Raw genomic sequence first — 21,391 nt, forward strand, 5'->3', positions numbered from 1 at the left:
CCATTTTCCACTCTCCTGCTGTCTTCAACACTGACCAACGGAAATGGCATAGGCTTTTAGAACCAGCCAAAATTAGCCAATTTTGGCTTTATGTCCAAAAAGCTATTTACCTCCTCTAAGCTTCAGTTCCTTCATTGGTAAATGGGGCCAATGACTTGCTTATTAACCCCAAAGAATGAGTCTTTAATGGCCACCAACAGAAGTTTCCCAGGCTGTGTGTACGGGAGATCGATTTTGGACAGGGCTTCTTAAATTATCCTAAAAGGGAATTAGCGATCCCCTGTGTTGCTCTCATATACTTTACTAGATCAGTGGCCTTTTGGTTGGAGAGAGAAAGAAACCTTACCCAGGCAGATAAGGATTCCAGACTCGAATGATCCGATCCATTCCCCCTGTCAGCAGCAAGTTCTTTCTCTTACAGAATGAAAATGCCTTGACTCCTTTGCAGATGCGAAAAACAGTTTGATCACATTCCGCCCGCCTTTGGGGCAAACCAAGGAATGCTTGTTCTCTTCTTGCCTCGACATCTTTTCTAACAGCCCTTGTCTCTTTCATCTTTTGCTTGACATTTGTTTTTCCCATAGTGCACCCTAAAAATATTCACAGGAAAACAAAACACAACTTCTTAATATGATCAGTCAATTTTCTGACAAGTTGCTTATTTTTAAAGGTCCTGGTTTTGCTTTCAGCGAGGACTACTTTTTTCTTTCTCTTTCACCCCCTGGTGTTACACGATGGATAGTCCTTAGGATGAAAACAGCGTCGGTAAGAAGAGCAAGACTCATTTCCCCTCCTTCTCTAGAAAGACGCAGGAAAAGTCACCTGGGGGAAGGAGGAAATGTGAAGAAGGCAATCTCATTCTGAGGAGCCTGGCTTCTAATAGATCTTTACTGAACATCAGGCACTGTGACAGGGTCTCGCTGTACACGATTTTGTTTGAACCTCCTAGAAACTCAGTGAGGCAAGCACCTTTACCTCCATGGGACAGATAAGAAAATATACACTATGGGGTTTAACAAACTTGTCATTAACAAGGCAATGAAGCCACGTCTCAAACCCTAAAAGAGGGCTCATTGAATTAACCTATCAGTTTCATCCACTAACCAGCCAACTTTCTGCTACAATTATTTTGACATATATTTTTAGTCAAATGACTTTTTGGCTTATGAACCTACTGAACAGTAAAATCAAAACAGTAGCTGCATACCGAAGCAATCAAAGGCCTTCCTGTAGGTATAAGACATAGTCTCACCAGATGATCATGAAGGAAATCCCCATCTAGCTTACCCTGACCTCCGACCTCAGCTGTGTCCAAGGTGGCTGAAGGGCCTCAGATGAAGAAGATGGAAGAATATTTCATCTTCCAGCCTCCCCCTGCACCCACGCCCAAATAAGAATTCTCTTTCATGGTTTGTGACGTCAGCAATTACTTGAGGGATGATTGGTGTTGTCTGGATGTCATGCGTGTTATCATAAGTTACTAATTCAACTGTTTTCCAGGAGCAAGGAGAAAAGTTTGCTATTCGGGAAAGTTGGACCAAAGCCAGTGCATGCTTCAATTCATCTCAGGGGGTGGTGCTTCTTCAATCCAGCAGACTCTCCTGAAGTAGGACTCTGATGCAGATCTGCTAAGTTTCAGGAGAAGTGGGAAGTGTCTATTTTCATTGGAAACTGTCAGAATTTTAAAGTTTGGTACACAGTTTCAAAACAGGATCCTGTTTTAGATCTGTCTGTGGCTGTTTGGCCCACCGCTGCCTCTGGAGACCTCTGGTTTGGCAGTGTGTTGTTGTCAGGGAGGACAGGAAGGTGTCTGGGAAGGGAAAGAGGGCCATCATCTTTCTCCTTCTTCTGAACCTTTTTTCCTCAGAGTCACCTGGCTGTTCTCCAGTCCATGAATTCTATTTCCGAATGACTGGGGTATGTGATTTCCACCTTATTTTGGGCTACAGTCTGAATGCTGGCACAGTTTACAGATGGTGAGTTGAATTGACAACCTGCTGTCCACAGTTTCTCCCAGCAGTGGTGAAGGACTGGCTTGGGTAGGGCAGGTAGCTAGTCTCTCTGGCCCCGTCCTTCCCTTCCTCCTTTGGTATGCAGCAGGAAGGTAAACAGCCTTGAACTTGGAGCTCTTTCATCTGCTAGACGGAGGGGAGGGGAGGGTAAGTGCTGAGTGCAGATAATTACTTAAGACGGTAGAGTGAACCTGTGTATCTGGGTGAGCACTTGAAGTATCAAAGCAATGCAGCAAACCCTCCTCAAACACCAGTTTGACACCTTCACCCTTCTTGTTATGAGCAAAGATCGGAACCTTCGGAGCAGGTGTGTCACTTTATTTTATTTTTTTTTTAAGTAGAGGGAGAGCAGCCAGTTGATTTGCATGTATCTCTAGCAGTTCTCTTCCAACAGAGCCAGACAGAGATACATGTTTAAATGGTTGTCATGGAAACCAGAGAGCATAGTTCTCCCCCAAGGTCTGAAGGAAGGATGATGAAAAGTTTAAAGCAATCACCATGGAAACCTAGAGCAAATTCAAGGCAGGTTCCGATCGCCAGCACACTAACTAGCAGATAAGTCCTCAGGTGCTGGATCCTTCAGGAAGGTTCTGTGGCTGCTAGCATCAGAGCTGACCCAGGAGCCACGTCCAGAGTTCTGGGCTCCAAGAATCCCATGGGATTGGCAGCGAGGTGGGTGTGTTTCCTCAAAGCTCAGACTTTCACTCTTCCTCTTTTGAGGTGGATCTTGGAGCCTCTCCTGCCCATCCTTCCTTTTATCTTATTCCTCCCTTCCATCAGTTTCCTCAGTGTGGCAGGAACCCGCAGATCTGCTGTGACAAATGGAGCCCTGCCCAGGTCTACAGAGGGAAGACATTCAAGGCCCAGCCTCGGTTTCTTCATGGCCTCAACCAAGATATAGCTCCCTTTGATGTTCATTAATAACCAAAACGAAGTCAGAGATTCCTGTCTTCCATCACCTTGAGTTAACGAATGTGCTTGAAAGCACGTCCTATGGAGCCCTCTCTACAAATCCCATTTAGGGGTGGGGAGCTGGTGCTATACCCCCTTGTGGAGGAGTGTGTGTGTGTGTGTGTGTGTGTGTGTGAATACTGGATACCTGACAGAAGCAGTGATGTGATTGTAGGACACTGTGGGGTCACGCTTGGGGGCCAGTAGATGGGGAGATGGAAAGGGGTTAGATAGCACAGGAGGAAAATACTTGTGACCACAGAATTCTACTTTTCCTGGAAGGCAATGCTTCAGAAGACCGCTTGGGGAGAGAGAGGCATGTGGTTTGAATTTTGACCACAGGTCAGTCCATTCAATAAATATTTATTGAGCACCTGTTATGTACCAGGCACTATTTCTAGCACTTGAGACACAATAGTGAACAAAACAGAAACCTCTACCTTTGTGGGGCTCACCTTCTGTTGGGCAAGGGCAGACCTTAGACGACAAACAAGAGATCAATTATATAGTCTATGAGAAAGTGATTGGATTTATGGATTTAGAGAAGAATAGAACAAGGTAAGGAAGATTAGGAACGCCAGGATCAGGGGCTGGGCTGTTCTAGGATATGTATAATGAAGTGGGCAAGGAGGGCCTCACCAAGAAGTGACGCCTGAGCAAAGACTTCAAGGAGATGAGGGAGTGAACGATGTAGACATTTGCAGGGAAAACCTCCCAGGCAGAGGGAGGATCTGGTGAAAATATCTTAAATATATTCCAGGAGATTGGTGTGAGTGGGATGGAGGGCCTGAGGGAGAGAAGTAGGAAACCAGGCCAGAGATATAAGGGCTGGGTTGACACACAGGGCCCTGGAGGACTTTGGGTTTACTGTGAAGGAGATGGGGGCCTGATGGAGGATTTGGATGGGTCTGACTTCTAATTTTGCAGGATTTTTGGCTGCTGTGTGGAAAAGAGACCATAGGGGAGGGATGGAAACAGGGAGAATTGCAAGGCTCTTGAGGGAATCCAGGGGAGAGAAGAGAGTGATTCCCACTAGATGGTATGGGGGTGGGGGTAGGGCAAAATGGCCAGATCCTAGATACAGTATGAAGGCAAAGCCAGAGGGTTGGACATGGGCTGTGGAAGAGAGGGTCAAGGTGACTAGTAGGTTTTGACCAGAGCAACTGGAAGGATGGACTTAGAACCAACCAAGCTGGGGAGGATGGTGTGAGGGAGAAGATGTGGATCCGGGTTTGGGTTAAATTTTGATGCCTATGAGACATCCAAATGGAGAGGTCTTGTAGAGAGAGACTCATGGTGGTTGGAGATGCCAGAATGAAGTTTGGGGGCAGAGCTGGGCTAGATACCTGAGTTTGGGAATGGACAGAAATGGTGCTGGAGGGGTTCACCAAGGAGCTGATGGAAGAGAAGAAGAGCAAGGACGGAACTCTGGGGCTCCAGCAGCAAGTCATGGAGATACGCAGGAACAAAGACCAGCTTTCAGTGGGTCGTAGACAGACTACAAGGTGAGGCCTTGGAAAGAACAATGGCAGGCAGCTCTTTCCAGAGGTCTGGCAGCAAAGGCTCTTGGAGCCCCAATAGCCTCATGTTAGCACCATGCCCGAGAAATTACAGAGATGCTAACTGGGTTGGGGAAAGTGCTGACTCTTCCCATGATAGACTTGTCTGGATCTCTGGAGACCATTAATAGCAGCTCAGAGTATGAGCAGCTTTAGTGGCCCTTGCTTTCTGGAATGTGAGAAGGAAGAAGGGATGGACAGGAGACTCCTGGCAAAATTAGGGATCAGGGAATATGAGTTGGACAGATCCTTAGAGCTCATATCCAGCATTTTTATTGAACTAGAAAGGAAATGGAGGCCTGAAGTCACAGCTGTTAGCTGCAGAGCCGGTTCTAGAACTCAGAGATCCTCATTCTGGATTCATTGCTTCTGTTCTGCACAAACACTGAATTTTGAGCTGCTTCAGTTTCTGAAGGCTGAATTTTAGTTTCTTAGGATTCATATCCATGATCGTTTCAGAAAACCACAATTTCCCAATTCCAAGAATGTCTAATGAAAATTCCCAAGAAATTTCTTAGCCATTGCAATCTCTTTCTAACGCTTTGGTGATTTAAATGTCAGTGAATCAGAAATGTATAAAGGAAGATTTCCTTGAAAGACAACGTGAGCTCGAAGGCTGTGAATCAGAGGTGGAAGGGGCCTCGGGGAAGCAAGGTGGTATTTGATGGGAGGCTGAGATCTGAGGCATGACTCATGACTGATTTTCCATGATGTTCAATGGCAATTGGGACAAGATTCTAAAGGAAGGGGAGGGGGGGAAGAAGAAAGAAAGAAAGAAAAAGAAACTCTTAGGATTTCAGCCTTTCCAAATCTCAGAAATGCTGAGGCACAGCTAGGTGGAAAGGCATCATGAAAGAAATGGCTGTCGTCGTTATGTGGGTGGTTGACTTCTGAGTCGTTTAAAAAAGTGTTAACTTTTTTATTCATTACAAATGCCCTGCTTGGTGAGTTCTAAGCAGGCCCTGAAAATCCAGGGGGTGAAGCTACAGGAAAGGAAAGAAGAGGTGAGGGCCATTTAGAAAGGCCAAGAGAAAAAGGTGAAGATCATTCCAGCAAAGGAAATACCTTGCAAATGAAATGAAATGCCCCAAGTCATGCCTCTCCTCTCGGTGATGAACACACACCTCCTGCCTCCCAGCCTTCCCCTTCTCTCTGCGGCGAGCCTGGCTGGGCAGCAGACATGAGTGTCTGTGTCTGGGCTCTTCGCGGATTCCTTTCTCAGGCTGCTGCTGCCGCCGAGCCAACATACACAAGGAGCCCATCCAGAGAGCACAAAGATAATCGAAGGTGGCTTTCATCGGCCACAACTTTCTCAGTATGCCAGGGTGAACGAGAACATGTCTTTTCTCTGCAGTCAGAGGTTTATTCTGCTCCAGGGTCAGAATCTTCCTTTTGAAACCAGGCTGTCCTAAAACAAGTCCCAGGAGCAGAGGGATAAGACTTTCCCAGCCCAACTCTAGGGGATGGCAGGTGGTCTCCTGGCCTTGGGGTCAGAAAAACTGGACTTGAGTCCCAATTCCACCTCTTCAGCTAAGTGACCCAATGGGCAAACTTTAGCTTATGTGTCCTCACCGGTAAAATGGAGTATGTACACCCAGCTATCATGAATATCAAATAAGAAATATAATGCATGTGAGTGGTTCTTGCCCTTGCCCACAAATTAAAGTCACTGCAAAGTGTCCAAAAAATACAGATGTCTGGGCCATACCTCCTCGAACGTTGGTTTTAAATCTTTTGAATCACTGGTGGTGGTGGGGGGGGGGCTTTTAAAAGTCCTGATGCCCAGGTTTTATTCCAGACCAAATAGGTCAGAATATCTGAGGATAAGACCCAAGCAACCAGCTTTTATAAAGTCCCCAGATGATCCAATAGGCAGCCAAGACTGAGAGCCACTAATGAATGTGGAAATTCTTTATGAATTAGTAAGTGCTAAACACATGGAAGGAATTACCGTCAGTATCAACTTGAAAATTAAGTATGGTGATAGTGATGCTGAATACTTGGATGGGGCTTTCCAACATACTCTTAAGGGCTTCACAAGGTAAATATGAAGTTTAAAAAAGTAAATGTGAGGAATTGAGAAGATCTTCAAAGGGCAAATTATTAGAAAAAATTATAAAAATATTACTATAATATAAAAAAGAGGAAAACGTTTATGTTATAGAGATTAAAGGATGCTTCTCAGACTGGACATATACACAAGTCACCCTCAGTTCTTTTTCAAGTGCAGACTGATTCCATTGTTCCAAGGAGAGCCTGGGATCCTGCAATTCTAGCATACACCCAGGGGACACCATTGCTGTGGGTCCAAGGATGACAAGCACAGGACTTGAAGACACAGGACCTGGATTCCAGTCCTCGGTCTTCCATGTCTGAGTTGTGTGACTCAGTGCAGTCGTCACTCTTCACTTTTTTGTCATTAGTAAACCTCCTCTTCCCATCCCCACTTCCAGAAACACACCTCTTCATACATCATGTGGTTGAATGGGCACTGCCAGGTTCTTATTGTCCCTGCTTTTCCTAGGTCATTTGGCTTGCAATTAATTGTCCCACAGTTGGGCCAAACTGGTAAGGTGGGAACCTTCCCAGGGGCAGCCGGACTGGGGACCAAGAGCCGCAGCCAGTCTCTCTTGGTGGCAAAGTGACATGTGAGATGGGCTCTTCACCCTCTGAGGGAACTGCTGTGCAGAGGAGAGAGAGAGAGACAGAGTCGGAGTAGCATCTGAGTTACTGCTTCTAGGACTTTCTAACACTGGGTTGTGCTTCTGCCTTTCTCATGTTATATGAGCCATCCAAAAAATTCTCCTTTTGCTTGCCCACTTGAATTACATTTCTTTCAATACTGAAAAAAATAAAAGCCCTGAACAATACCCCAGGACAAGTTAATGAATGACTCTGTGCTTCACTTACTCAAGTGTAAGATGGAGCTAATAGTGGGACTTAAACCATAAGGTTGTTAATGGAGATTAAATAAAATAATACATGGAAGGAGCTTAGTACAGTGTCTGATACTTAGTGTTCAGGACCAGAGATTACAACTTCTTCTGACCATGAGCTGTTATCCAGGGAATGCTCCATTATAAAGGGATTGGATTCCTGGTTCAACTCTAGACCAGTCACTCACCCAGTACCAGGATGTCTGTCATCCATCTGGTCCAGACAAAATGATTCCTATGCGAATAACACAGACTTGTTCTGCCATATTCCATACTTCATGGACCTAAGATCAGCCTGGCCTAGCCTATGTCCAGACTAGCTGTGCATTTGAGGATGTAAAAGTGAGGGATGGATTGGGATCTGGGTTCTCCCTTGGCCTTTCTCTGAATGCACTTGGTCAAAGTCCAGCTTCCAGAAAATGCAAAGGTCTTCAGGTTCTGGGTCTTCCTGTTGCCATCACTAAAAACTTGTTATTTCCAGCATGCCTTTTGAATTGTAGAAATTCCCCAATCCCACTTCACACAAATGCCCCAAGACCACTGTCCTGTGTTGATATTACTGTATATTTAATATCTTGTAACACATTAGGGGTGCTCAAAGGGTGTAGCCTGAGGTTGCCTGAAGTGGATTTTGCTCTTATTTCAAATCAACAAATACTGATCGAGCTCTCAGTATGTGGGAAGCCCTGTGATAGGACTGCCCTCCCTCATTCTGCCTCTCCAGCAGCCTAGTGTGAGGCTTATAAAGCAAACTGAACAGTGGAGGATGTCACATTTTGAGCTGCAGAGTATGGGATGCCTGTTGCAATGCAGAAATTATAAAGGTAGGAGACATCCAAGGATCTGGCATACAGAGAATATTACAAACGTAAGGGGAGTGTAAGCAGTACCTATTACTAGAGCAGTGGGCTCATGGTTGGAGCTTGAAATGATGGCTTTGATAGAATCATAGTAGTTCAGCTAGAAAAGACAAAAAAAGAGAAAATGCTAATTAATATGAAGATCACACACCAGGTCAAGAAAGTGTTTGTAACAATATCTAAAGCATTCTCTTGACACCCATTTTGAGAAGGAGAAAGGAACCACTTGCTCACAGGATAGGCACATTTTAAAAACTCCACTTTTGCGAGTGGGCAGATGTGTGTAGGTGGCCTGGCGGAGTGCGAGTATGTGGGGGTTCTCTCTCCTTGACGCTCACTCTAGGCTAACACCAGAACAATTCCTGGGTATCCTGTCTGGCAGACTGTGCTGAAGTTTCTACTACGCATTTTAGATATTTCTGAGAAAATCGGAATGCTGCCTGCCTAGCTGCAGGGGTTCACGGAGAAAACAGCTTATCCTTCACTATAAATCATATTTAAATCGGACACTATGCTGAGCATCATACTGGGAAGGGTAAAAGACTCTCTTCCCCTGTCTTTGAAAATCGAGAGCCGGGGGCACATGGGTGGCTCAGTTGGTTAAGCATGTGTTTTCAGCTCAGGTCATGATCCCAGGGTCCTGGGATCCAGACCCACATCAGGCTCGCTGCTCAGCGAGGAGCCTTCTTCTCCCTCTCCCTCTGCCCCTCCCCCCCACGCCCAGCTCCTTCTCTCTCCCTCTCTCTCTCTCAAATAAATAAATAAAATCTTAAAAAAAAAAAAGTGGAGAGCCAGGCTCTGAAGGAGCTGTGCTGGGATTAGGGAACCAGGGCTTTCGGGCAGGTGCCAGGGCTGGTCTCAGGTTCAAAGAACAGGAGTCGGTGGGATTTGCGAAGTTTTCTCTGCTCTTAGGACACCTCCTCCCTGGAGGAAGTCCTTTTTAGGAATATAAACATGTAAAATGGATAAAGCCGTAGTAGTGTTGGAAGAGCACCATGTTAGCTACAAGGGATGATTGGCTTCTCTTTTAGACCTTGCAGGCACTATGCTAGGCTCAGAGGGGTATGCACAGAAGATAACCCTTGGTTCTAACCCCCACGGTGGGCAGAAACCAGAAAGCCAAAGACACAGGAAGACAGAGGGTAAGTCTGGGGGGTGAAGAGAGGGTTTCTGGAGCTTAGGACCTGACCCAGCACAATAGGATTCAGTGTCCCGAGCAACCTACAGAGCTCAGAACTGTCGATGTCTTTTCTCCGTTGGAACAAGCTCCCTCAAGAGGCTCAGATAGCCCACCTCTGAGTGGAGAGATCATGAACACACCCCCTGAGGTGGTAGGAGAATTCTCCTATCGTACAGCCCCTCTCTGTTAGCTCCCTTTCTATGCAGCCAATGCCAAGGCCCGGCTTTGTTTTCCCCCAATCCACCCCACCCCTCCATGTGTCATCCCTCGGATGGCACTGACTCTGGATTTTGGTATTGTTCCTTCCACCTTCCCAGGCAATGGGGGCTGGCAGTTCAGTGGGACAAAATGTCCACATGCTAAGCAAGGCTCCGTTTTGTGAAGTAAAAGAAGCCAGGCACAAAAGGCCACATAGTGTATGACTTTATGTACATGACATGGCCAGAAAAGGCAAATCAATAGAGACAGAAAGTAGATTAATGGTTGTCTGGCAGTGGGGGTAGAATAGGGATTAATTGTACATGGTTAACAGAGGTCTTATTGGGATGATGGAAATGTTCTGAAACTGCATTATGGTGATAACTGCATAACTCAGTAAACTTATCAACAATCATTAATTGTACACTTAAAATGGGTAAATTTATGATATGTAGATAGCTCAAAAAAGCTGAAGAAAAAAAGGATCTTGTGCTAATCACCTTCGAGAAACGTATAGGTATTACATATGGCAATTTTACATGAGGTTGTTTAGTTGGATTGTTTCCTTTTTGTATTCTTAATTAATTCACATTTCCTTTCTACTCCAGAATTGCTATTTTATTTTCTTCTCTTTGTGTTTGAAAATTTGTCAGTGTTAATCTTTTAGACAAATGCTATTTTCTTGGCCCAATTTTTCTTCCCCTTGAATTTTCCTTTTCACTTAGCAAATAAATTTGGTTGTTTTCCTAGTTTTTCTTTCACCCGATAATATTTTCTAACTTTCTTTTCTTGCCTTAAGCCTGCTGTGTTTAGGAATAGACAAGAGATATTGGCAGGAGTCTCTCCTCCCCTAACTGGTGCTCTATCAACCCTGAAAACTCCTTCTAGGCTGCCTTAATGTAAAGAACAATGTCTTGCTTATTTATGTGTTTAAGAAACACTAATTTAGCTTCTCAGAGCCAGTAGAAATCTCAGGGAAAGGACTATCATGTCCAAAGTCATATTATTGGTCCTAAACACTTGGATCATTTGAATTGGCTTCCCCCCACAAAAGAGGAAGGAAAACACACCTACTGCCTTCAGACCCAAAAGATGGCTGAATGGGAACCCCAAAAACAAGCATGCCAGGAAGTTCAAATTGAACAATTTCACTAGCTTCTAGAAACCAGATGTTAATCATGCTTTGTACTATTCTGGATATTTCATGCAACATTTATTTTTATTTGTTTTCAGCTAAATTAATAAAGTTATCTCAAGTACAGTTGTCACTCATTAAAGAATTTATATATTTATTTGATTGTTTGGCTGTTACACCTGGAGAGAGACATCAGGCTGGCAAATTCCAATTTACTTTTACTTAAACATTTCTTTCTTTTCCTTTCCCTTTCCCTTTCTGCCTTCTACTTCCCTCCCTCCCTCTCTTACTTCTTCCTTCCCTCCCTTCCTTCCATCCATCCTTCCTTCCTTCCTTCCTTCCTTCCTTCCTTCCTTCCTTCCTTCCTTCCTTCCTTCCTTCCTTCCTTTACCTGAGTAATCCAGTCTCCATGCACTTTCCAGTGGATATAGTTTACATTTGGAGAGGTCATAGCATTATTAATGCTAATGTTTGGCACGTTCTCAATTTTGGGCAGCTTCTTCCAAGTTCTAAGGAGAAAGATATAAAAATCTCAAATGGATAAGAATGAATGTCCCTCCCACATCCTGCTTATTCCAACCAGGAGCCCTTTCTCAGATTATCCTTCTGGTAAGGAATTCCCTCCCATACTCTGAGGCCTCTCTAATTCCTCCGCGGGAACCTTGCTGACCCTTATGCTAGACCATTGGACCACTCCCTTTTCTGGACTCCAGGATATGCTTGTATGTGTGCTGCTCTTGTTATCTCACCCAGACATGTACAACCAGAAGGCTTTCAGAGCCCCACAGGGCCCGGCAGAGAATAAGGACTCAACCAGTATTGACTGGTTGAGGACTGAGTATCCTTGTGTGTCCCAGTAGAGGTTTGAGCAGTTTTTTAGAAGAAGATAGGGTTTTTGAAGTCAGTCCCACAAGGAAGCGGACCTTGCTCATAGGTATTATGCATGAAGTAAAATGGGAAGAACTTGGAAATGGCATCAGTGGCCTCCCATGTTATAAAAGCTCTTTAATTATTAATTCACATGAATGTTGTGGGAGGCAGATTGTCCTACAGCTGAAGCAGGAACAAAGCATTTGGAACAAAACAGAGGAATGATTCACTGCGGAGGACCCGTGTCCGCCCAGCAGGTGTTCTCCCACTTCTTCCCTGCCAACAAAACCAAGGCACAGATCCCTTGATTTCAGGAGTCTCCTGTGACTCAGTTCTGGCCAATTGGATAAGGTAAAATCATGAGGGGCACTGGGAAAATATTTTGCTTCTTCAGAAAATATGAAAATAATGTGAGGCAGTGTCTCTCTCTCTCTTTTTCTCTCTCTCTCTCATTTTTCTTTCTCATTTTTCCTCTTCCCTGGCTAGCATTCTTTCTGATTTTTAAACACAGTCCATATGTGAGATGATGTCTAGAGCTATGGCAGCCATTGTGAGACTACGAGGCATAGGTTGAAGGACAAGAAGCCAACATGCTAAAGATGCTGAAGTGACATAATAGAGATTGAAGGCTCTTCATGACACCACTGATAAGCTAAACCAATGCAGCAACCACCTATATCCTGACATTTTTGTTAATGAAAGAAAGACAAATTCCTTTATCCTGAGCTAGTCATTTGTTCCTGTTATTTAAAAATAGCAAACATTTAACTCTTTACTGTGGTAAGCACTGTTCCAAGCACCTTATACATATTAACCCATTTACTCCTCAGCATAAACCTATGAGATAGGCACTACTATTGTCCCCTTTTTAAAGAAGAGGAATGTGAGGCACAGAAAGAGTAGATAACTTGCCAAAATTCGCAAGTAGAAGAGTTGGGATTCAAACCCAAGCAGCCTGGATGCAGCTTAAAGCATTCTTAGTGGATCGACTAACAGTACACAATAGTCTACAACTGATGCTCGGGTTTTTCAACAAGTCACAGAGTTATGGACTGTTTTAGAGCTTCAAGGGATCCTTTGAGATGACCTTGAAAATATTTGAGTTAGATATAACCTGGAATGGTGATCGCCATATCGCTGAAGCCTGTAAGTAAGTCATTTTTATATATACCATCAGCAAGCATAGATGTGCACTAGCTTCCCCAAAAAGAGTCTCCATATTGGATTTTTCTTCCCAGAGTAATTGTGTTTTTTCCATTTTATTAGTTACATCATAATAAAGTTCTCTTACTCTGCACTTTTTAAAATTTTTTAATTGATCTTACTCTGTACTTTTTAATTGCTAGCATAGCAGTTTTTCATTTAAATCGTTCATTGCTTTTGATTACTTTCAAGTAGTACATTTGTATGTTTCAATCCACTCAAGAGTTATTCTTTAAGATTCCTCTGTGAGTAGTGGTTCTATCAGACTGATAAGAGACCCTCTAAATTGGCGGTCACTCAGCATTGCCTCTCAGTTTGGTTGTAACCCTTGCTGTACTGTCTCACGTCATAGAGGGGTGAGGGAGAGTCTATGTGAGCACTCACCTTCTCTCCAAATTTCCTGTCAGGTTACCTCACCTCGTGCACATGCCTTCCCATCCATCCTTACCTGATGAAGCTCTTTACTGCTGAGTTTTCTTGAATTTTCCCCCAAGACCCCTCATCCCCTACCCACCTAAGCCAAAGAGTACAGAAAATCACAGTTTGAGTAGATCTCAATTCCCAAATTCAGAACTCAGGACCCATTATTTGTCTTGTTTCTACTTTCAGATTATGGCACCTCAGAAACCAAAACTGGCTACTTGACAACCCCCATTTTACCTGTGGAATTGTCCTTTTTTTTTTTTTAAGATTTTATTTATTTATTTGAAAGAGAATGAGATAGCGAGAGAGAGAGAGCATGAGAGGGGGGAGGGTCAGAGGGAGAAGCAGACTCCCTGCTGAGCAAGGAGCCCGATGCGGGACTCGATCCTGGGACTCCAGGATCATGACCTGAGCCGAAGGCAGTCGCTTAACCAACTGAGCCACCCAGGCGCCCTGGAATTGTCCTTTTAAAATTTATTTTATGTTCTAAGTTGACTTGGCTTCCATAACAATACCCCCAATGAATCTGATCTCACTGGTTAAATGGAACATATTTTTTTAAAAGAAATTTTCAAGAAGCAGTTTAAAATGTCTGGTATTGTTACTTTATGAAGTGTTTATTCTCTAACAATAGAGCAAATAACAAATACATCTCCTCAGCCCGCACCTTTCTTTGTGGTACTTTTTCTTTCATTTAATCTCTTGTTTAAATTTCTCTCACATAAAAACCTTTCTGACCTTCTTCCATTAACCTCTCCTTCATACCATTCATCATCTGTGTTACTTTTCTCTGGATACATTTAATTTCTTGGAAGGAATTTTCACGACAGAAATGGGGCAGAAGAGAAAAACTGGCCAAGTTTACAGACTTTGTGAGATTAAGGAGATGGTGATGGTTCTCAGTACTCAAAGGTAACTGGAACCTGCATTCATATTTCAAGAGATAAACTCTAGAAAAAAACCTTTAAATTCTGCTGGGAAACATGGGTTCAGTCTCTTGTGCTGAATTAACATGTGGGGACAAAGTCTCTAAATAAGGAATAAGGACTTGATTTTAATTTATATTTCATTCTGATAATAGTTTCTGTGTGATCCATCAACATATTTTTTTTAAATTCAGACAAGATTCATAATCTGTTTTTTTAAACTCTACTGGGCATAAAGTAGATAGATTTCCTGGGATACTTATGACAAAAGCTGTTCTTGTTTGAAGGTGCCTACAGGAGAGAATTAAATAATCTTTCTTGTATCAATTTTTCATCCACTTTGAATAACTGTTCTCCACAGTGCTGGCTTGATGAGTTCGAGTATGTTTGCTATCAGGAGCCAATTATTCACCTTGAACTTTATCTTTCAGCTTTAAAAACAAACAAACAAAAAAAAACTAACACTATCCAAGCACCAGCATGAATCTCCAAGGAAGCAGAGATTGGAAGAACTGGAGCCTCAAGTCCTCGGCCCCCCCATTCAGGACCTTTTAAGAAGCAGTGCGGGGCTCTCCACATTGACCCATGAGAACCCTTCCCACACTTCAGAAGCTCCACGGCTGTGGAAGGCCGGTATCCCCTGGGACTCTGGTTTTCTGGTTCCCAGCAGGGAAACTGAGAAGTTGTTTCACCCTGTGTGTGTGTGTGTATGTGTGTGTGTGTGTGTGTTGGGGGAGATGTCTCTTCCATTATAGGGCAAAGCTCCAGCAGATTCATTCTTTCTCACCCAAATGCAACTGAAGAATACTGTGAATTGTCCTGCTGTGACTCGAGAGAACCAAATATTCCTGGAATTGTTATTACCAGTACTGTTTCTTTTCCATTCTTCCCCCAAAGGTGTCCTTGGATTATATCTTTTGAGCAAATGAGTAAACACCTTTAGTCAAAATGAAATGAATAGTATTACGTGAATCCCACCCTATGGGGAGGTTTTAGTGCCTGCCCTAGGACTCGGTTCTCATTGTGCCCTGTTCCACAGTCTCCTCTAGGACCTGGATGAATACACTGAAGTACTGTTAAATTTATTGACTACACAAAGCTGAGAAAAAGAGAGAATCTACTGGATGCCTGGATGTCAATGTCAGCATTTAAAATTATTTTAACCAAATAGATTAAGGATGTAAAAAATCAGTAAGATGAAATTTAGCAAGAAGGAAAGCTTTGGATTTAGGTTCAAAGCATTAATTTATAAGAAAAGGATGAGGAATACATGGCTTGAATGTGGGAGGTAATGTGCTGGCATGTAAAGCCTTGATGAGCCATATGGTGCCTTGTGGTGTCCAGTCTTGAGTACTCCAGACAGGGGAATCATATTTTGTTTTTTTTTTTTTCTTTTAAAAAATTATTATTTCTGTCTAAGCTATATGTACTTTCTTAAAAAGTAAAATAGTTCTGCAAATTTGAGAAGCTTGACTCCTCTCCTCATTTCCATCTCCAAGGGGCTCCACATTAATTTTGATGATCATTTGGTATCTATTCCATGTCTTTAAATTACATACCTACATTGCTTCTTTTGGTTTCTCAGACTGGGGTATTATCTTTTGACTCTCTACTTTCACTTGCTTAGACTTCTGAGTACTGAGCATTTTTTACTCACCATCTCAATCGCCTCTCAAGACATCCAGCTCCACAAAACATTCATTTCATTGGCTTTATCTTCCGACTTGCTCTCACTGCCCTAACTTGGATCCACAGCTGTCATCTCAGGCCCTCTTTTTCCTGTCATCCTGGGGACACCATTTGCTCCTCTTCTTGTTTGTTATCTCCTGTTTGATGTATCCTGGTTCTTCCCCTTTTCAGTTCTCTCCCTCACTTTATTTTTTTTCTTGTTTCTATTTTTTTTTAATTTTATTTTATTATGTTATGTTAGTCACCATATATTACATCATTAGTTTTTGATATAGTGACAATCCTCCAGTACTTTTCTGAAAAGTATACATTTATGGGAAGTATATTTTGAAACTTTGCATCTTTGAAAATGACTTTGTTCTATTCCCACATTTCAATAATAGTTTATCTGGGTGTAGAATTCAACACTGGAGATAATTTTCCTTCGAATTTTTTAAAAGATTTTATTTTTAAGTAATCCTTACCTCCAACATGGGACTTGAACTCACAACCTCAAGATCAATAGTCACATGCTCTACTGACTGAGCCAGCCAGGTGCCCCACTTCAGAGTTTTGAAGAGATTGCTCCATTGCCTGCTGGCTTCCAGTACTGCTGTGGTAAAACTCAAAGCCATTGTCAGTGTTAATCCTATGCATAGTGAACTGACTTTTTCCTCCTCTCCACACTTCTAGGATCTTCTCTTTGCTTTTAATGTTTTGGGAAGTGTTCTCAAACTGTTTACTTGATTATTTTCTCCCCTTTCTTTTCTCTTCTTTGTGTGCCAAATACTTGGATATTGTACTTCCCGGACTGATCCTATGGTTTTCTTATCTTGTCTCTTTTATTCCATATTTTTTTGTCTTTTTGTTCCATTTTGGGAGAATATTATCTTCTAACCATTTTATTGAGTTAAAAAATGTTTGTCACAATTTTAAATTCCAAGAACTTTTTATTCCCCAAATTTTCCTCTGTAACAGCACCTTCTTGTTTAATGGATTTTATCTTGTCTCTGAAAAGATGAGAATGACACTGGATTGCTCTTTCCTGCCTAAAAGGAGAAAGTATGGGGTCAGTGATCTAGCTGGTAGTGTTGCCAATTCTGGGGCCCATGGAGGGGGCATGGGGTTCTTCCTTGCTAAATAGTTTTTTGGCTCTCAGCTTTTCCCATGGCTGACCTAAAGATTTAGTTTTGGCGGGTCTCCTAAGTAACTTACCATGTGTTTATCTGCTTTCCAAATTCCACATTTTGCTGCTGCTGTTTCCATCCATCTTATCCTTGTGGGGTTGTGCCTTCAGAGGGGGAAAAAATCCCCTCCATGTTGTTCAGACGAATTTTATTTAGGTGGGAATGAAAGTAGAGCCATGTGTTCAACCTATCCTGTTTCCCGGAAGGGTGGAAAGTCTATTTGGAGTCATGAAGGGTTTGCCTTCTAATATTTAGAAATAATCTACATTTTGGGGGGCTGCCTTGAGATAGAAGCTCCCTTTTTCTGGAGGGGCCATGCCAATTTGGAATGTCTACCTCTCAGGAATGTGGTTGAGAGCCTTCTTTTTCCACTGACTTGGTCACAGATTAAATATGGTGCCTACCTGAGACCTCACTCAGAATCCTTCACATTTATTATTTAAACCTCTGACTACATTACAGTCACTCCCAGCTTGGAATAATGGTCAAATGTTCAAATCTGAGAAAATGTGCTATTGTTTCGTTTCATTTTTCATACAGCCTACAATGTACTTTTGTGGAGGGATGGCCTTGGTGAAGAAGTGACACTTGGAGAGAGAGTTTGCTCCTTCTGGTTCTGTCCTCCAGAGATTACAGGGGGTGAGAAATATGTCTCTAGCCACCGTCAGGGAATTGTTTCCTCTGCCTTCCTGAAGCAATAAGTAGAGAAGGAATCCGCTTCCAGTATGACCCTTACAATCAACATGATACAGTGTTTCTCAAGATAAGAAGACCCTGAAGCCCTAACTGGGCAATGACAACACTAGAAAAACAGATGAACTAAGAGATGCTTATGTGTTGCAAAAAGACTCCTCCTGTTCTAAAAGGGTTCTCCTCAGTATTTTGCCAAACAGAAATCAATCCCTTTCAGCTGATAGGGAAAGCCAAATATCAAGAAACATAAAGTCACAGTGTGAACTAATTGAATAGCATGCCAAGAAAATAAAGCATGACTGAAATTATATTTGGTCAATGGACAAATAAGAGGCCATTTATCAAAATCCCTCTTATATCCAACTTCCCAGCAACACAGCTGTCACGTGCAGTTGATGAGTATATATGCTTACAAGTAGTTACCTGAGCACACTCCTTCAGCCATCTCTTCAACAATGAAGAAGTTAATGTCTTATAATTAGTTTTTATGCATTTTCTAATGCTTAACTAATTTTAAACTAAAAATAAAATCCCTTGAATTCAAGATCTGATGAAGAGCCAGCAACCATCCATCCATGCATCCATCATCCATGCATCTATCCATCCATCCATTTAATTCTACTAAGGACTCAGAAATAAATTATTACCCTCTAGGAGTTCCCAGTTTAGTGAAAGAGACAGATTGTGGATAGAATATTTTGTCTCAGAGCTATAATCCCAATCATTGAAGTATGCACGGACTGCTTTGGGATGCATGGTATGGAGACAAGAGAAAGGCTTCCTTGTGGAAAAGAGGCTTAGTGAAGGCCCAGAAGGGCACTGTGGCTGAGGCAGAGGAAGCCATCTACACAGACTCATGGGACCATGAGAGGAGAGAAGAGGATGCTTATTAAAAGCCCACCTGCTTTAGAACATGGGGGCCATTGGGAGTGTGAAAATACCAGAAAGAGATGAATCTGAATAAATAAGCAGGGCCCAAATCCTGAAGTGTTTTGTGGGCTACACTAACACATTCAGATTCTATCTGTAGGCTAAGGGAAGTCACTGAAGGATTTTCTGCAGAACAGAGACATTACCATCTCTCACGGTCTCCTCTGCTTCCCCCTGGTCTGAGTCACCACCACCAGCAGAGCGATCATTCAGCATAGAAATCAGAGCCTGTCCCCCACTGCTTAAAACCCTGCCATGGCTCCATCCTGCTAGAAGACCTCAAGTAACTTCCCTTAATTCTGACCTCATACCTTCCACTCCCTGCACCTACTCTGTTCCAGACACACAGGCACGCTTGCTGTGCCACCTTAGAGCACTTCTCTGGATGTTCTGTCTGCAAGGAATGTTCTTCCCCACCAATATCCTTGTGGCTCACTCCCTCACCTCCTTTGAGCAAATACCAGACTTTCAAAGAGGACTACTCTGGTTACCCTCTTTTAACCCATACTCACGCGCATGCACACATACACACACGCACACACACACATGCCCTCGGCACTGATGATACCCTGTGCCTTGTTCTGGTTTTTTCCTTTTTTCCATAGCACTTATTGCCTTCAAAGGTATCATATAATTTATTATGTTTATTGTTTTTCTCCTCCCACTATACTCTGACTAGGTATCTAGTAGACATCTTTGTTGTGTTCACTGTTGTGTCCCAAGCAACTAGGATGAAGACTGGCACACAGTAGATGCTCAATAAATGCTTGTTGAATGAGTGAAAGATTTTACAAAAAGATATAGAAAATGATCTGTGGGGACTTGATATTGGAGGCTGGGGAGGTCGGTGAGAAGTTTGTTTCTGTGATGATGATGATAGGTTGGATGCGAGAAGTGGCTGAGGGGAGAGAAAGGAGGACACAGGTGATAATTACTAAGGAGAGAGAATTTTCAGGACTTGGTGACCAATTATTTGAATGTAGAGCTGAGTGACTGGGATGACCGGCCTGGAGCGGGCATTTAGGGTTAGTGGCACCATTCACAGAGGCAGAGGAAGAGAGAAGAGATGCTAACTTTTGATGGATGGCAAAGACATCACTAGCTGAGTTTCGGACATGCCATCCTTCAGTTCTCTGTGGGACAGGTGAGCAGATGCTTACTGTCTCTATGTATTATGGCGTATATTTCAGTTTTACTGTCTCTCTCCCCTCTGCACAGCCCTGAAGCAAACACACAGTTTATCTTCAATTTTTATCAAAATCAAAATAACTGATGATAATAATTTAGTGTTTATCCTATAGCCACTGGCCTTCCCCATATTCTTATCTGAGGCTTTATTTTTTTAAAATAAAATTTTTAATTTTATTTATTTATTTAAGAGAGAGAACAAGCTGGGGGGAGGGACAGAGGGAGAAGCAGACTCCCCGCTGAGCAGGGAGCCTCACGTGGGGGCTCATGGGATCATGACCTGAGCCGAAGGCAGATGCTTAACCGACTGAGCCACCCAGGCACCCTTTATCTGAGGCTGTAAAAACAACCTCCGTATGAGGCACAACTGAGTACCTTTCTCATTTCCCTGTGGTCCGTTTTCACCTTGACACCCAGAGGTTAATTCTCGATTTCTCTCCACCCTCAGACACCCTCTAACTTTCCCTGAAATGATCATGTCCTTAGCTAGTTTACTTGAGACAGAAGCAAACTCACTGTAATCCAATCCTTAGGGAAACCACTAGATTTTTTTTTTTTAATGGCTGGCAAGGCTCTGGCTTCAATCCAGTTCCTCAAAGCAGTAACCTCCTCTCATGATAAAACTGTACCCACTTGCTAGAAACTCAACAACTTTGTTCTTCCCTTTCTTCATAGCTCCCAGATGGCCACCAGCTGGTCTGGGCTATTTCTTGCCTTCTAATCCCTTTATCCGTCCTCCTGGTTTTCTTTTTGATCTCCATGTCTTGCCCCTCCTCCTTCTAACAGCCACCATACTATTATACCCGTCTTGCGAAGCACCTATTTTCTAAGAGAATTTGAGAATTTTTGGAGCATTACTTTTTCTTTTTATTTGGCTTTTGTATTGTAAGGAAAACCAGCGGCAGAGATGTGTGGGAAGAAAAGCTATCTCCAAGGGGAGGACAACAACCTCCTGCATGAAAGGGGTCAGAGCCAACTTTGTTCCCTGACAGGGCTGTAGGGGGACCAATGCACCCGGCATGATCCAGAAGCCACACCTCGGTCTTCCAGCTGCGCTCGGCACTCTTCATGGGCACGGCCAGATGTTTGGCCCCCTTCCTGGCTTTCTAACTAGCTGGCCAGGCTGTTGGGAAAAGGCACCATTTGATCTCATTTGAGTGTTTCTCTGTTCCAATCCCCCGTGACCAGAGAGTGGTGCACCCTATCCCCAGTTGTCTGCAATATAGAACTTTTATTGATTTGCAAGATTACAGCTAGCAGACTGTCTGAAATAACACATCAAGGAAGTGAAGCTAATGTGTCTGTGTCTTCATCTGTGTTTGTTAGGCCTGTGAGGGTCTGTGTTACATGTGTTTGGGGGAGAGTTTCCGTGAGGTCTTGGCAAAGGTCTCTGCAGGTGATGAGTCCCTGTGTGAGTCTGTCTGTGTGGGTGGTATTGCCGTTGCAAGGAGAGGAGTGCGTATATTTGCATG

Source organism: Mirounga angustirostris, unplaced genomic scaffold (genome assembly GCF_029215605.1).
Source record: "Mirounga angustirostris isolate CCGP_5_RB_7025 unplaced genomic scaffold, mMirAng1.0.hap1 SCAF_3, whole genome shotgun sequence".
Taxonomy (NCBI): domain Eukaryota; kingdom Metazoa; phylum Chordata; class Mammalia; order Carnivora; family Phocidae; genus Mirounga; species Mirounga angustirostris.